The sequence below is a fragment of the Takifugu flavidus genome, unplaced genomic scaffold (assembly GCF_003711565.1).
Source record: "Takifugu flavidus isolate HTHZ2018 unplaced genomic scaffold, ASM371156v2 ctg737, whole genome shotgun sequence".
NCBI classification, from domain to species: domain Eukaryota; kingdom Metazoa; phylum Chordata; class Actinopteri; order Tetraodontiformes; family Tetraodontidae; genus Takifugu; species Takifugu flavidus.
The window spans coordinates 7,501-9,436 of NW_026622347.1; positions in this window are offsets into that span (position 1 = coordinate 7,501).

Consider the following 1,936-nt stretch of genomic DNA (forward strand, 5'->3'; position numbering starts at 1 on the left):
GCTGGCTGGAAGGTCCCTTTGGACCCGTCCACGCAGCAGGCGGCTGGCTGGAAGGTCCCTTTGACCCGTCCACGAGCACAGGCGGCTGCCTGGAAGGTCCCTTTGGACCCGTCCACGCAGCAGGCGGCTGGCTGGAAGGTCCCTTTGGACCCGTCCACGCAGCAGGGCTGCTGCCTGACTGTCACCACCCCACATTCATTTTCTTATGAAGATGCTTGTTGATGAGAAGATTTCCATCTTTCCTTCTATAGCTTTCATTTAAAGCCGTAAGATAAAGAAAATGAGCGTCAACTAGGACATAAATATCAACAAACATTTACACTTTATTCACATGTGAATTCACTATTTCCTTTTGCTTATTTGCCATGGATGAATCTGATTGTTACTCCACCACAGGTGAGGCGAGCGCTGCTCAGCTGCCCTGACAGGAGTATTGATGGAGCAGGGCAGCAGCCTGAAACGCACCCAAACTGCTCTTTTCTTCTTCTCATGAAAGGACACTGTGGGAAGACCTTCGCCATCATGAGACGCTTCCTGAGTGGAGCTGTGCCCAGAGCTGATTGGCTCTCATTGTGGACGATGACACGCTCGTTAGGTGACACCTCTGCCACGGAGATTATGACCGGAGTCTGTCTGCCTGCCTGCCTGTCTGTCTGCCCTCCTGCCTGCCTGCCTGTCCTGTCCTGCCTGCCCCCTGCCTGCCTCCTCCCTGCCTGCCTGCCTGTCTGCCTGCCTGCCTGCCTGCCTGCCTGCCTGCCTTCGCCTGCCGCCTGTCTGTCTGTCTTCTGTCTGTCTGCCTGCCTGCCTGCCTGTCTGTCTGTCTGCCTGCCTGCCTGTCTGTCTGTCCTGTCTGTCTGTCTGCCTGCCTGCCTGCCTGTCTGTCTGTCTGCCTGCCTGCCTGCCTGTCTGTCTGCCTGTCTGTCTGCCTGCCTGCCTCCCTGCCTGCCTGTCTGCCTGCCTGCCTGTCTTCTGCCTGCCTGCCTGCCTGCCTGTCTGTCTGCCTGCCTGCCTGCCTGTCTGCCTGCCTCCCTGCCTGCCTGCCTGCCTGTCTGTCTGCCTGTCTGTCTGCCTGTCTGTCTTGCCTGCCTCCTCCCTGCCTGTCTGCCTGCCTGCCTGCCTGCCTGTCCTGCCTGCCTCCCTGCCTGCCTGCCTGCCTGCCTGCCTGTCTGTCTGCCTGCTGCCTGTCTGCCTGCCTGCCTGCCTCCCTACCTGCCTGTCTGCCTGCCTGCCTGTCTGTCTGCCTGCCTGCCTGCTGCCTGCCTGCCTGCCTGCCTCCCTACCTGCCTGTCTGCCTGCCTGCCTGCCTGTCTGTCTGCCTGCCTGCCTCCCTGCCTCCCTGCCTGCCTGCCTGCCTGTCTGTCTGCCTGCCTGCCTCCCTGCCTCCCTGCCTGCCTGTCTGCCTGCCTGCCTGCCTGCCTGCCTGCCTGTCCTGTCTGCTGTCTGTCTGCTGCCTGCCTGCCTGCCTGCCTGTCTGCCTGCCTGCCTGCCTGCCTGCCTGCCTCCCTGCCTGCCTGCCTGTCTGCCTGCCTGTCTGCCTGCCTCCCTGCCTGCCTGCCTGTCTGTCTGCCTGCCTGCCTGCCTGCCTGCCTGCCTGTCTGTCTGCCTGCCTGCCTGCCTGCCTCCTCCCTGCCTGCCTCCCTGCCTGCCTGCCCCCTGCCTCCTGCCTGCCTGCCTCCCTCCCTGCCTGCCTGCCTCCCTGCCTGCCTCCCTGCCTGCCTGCCTGCCTGTCTGCCTGCCTCCCTCCCTGCCTGCCTGTCTGCCTGCCTGCCTGCCTGCCTGTCTGCCTGCCTGTCTGTCTGCCTGCCTGCCTGTCTGCCTGCCTGCCTGCCTGCCTGTGTCTGCCTGCCTGTCTGTCTGCCTGCCTGCCTGCCTGCCTGTCTGCCTGCCTGCCTGCCTGCCTGCCTGTCTGCCTGCCTGTCTGCCTGCCTGCCTGCCT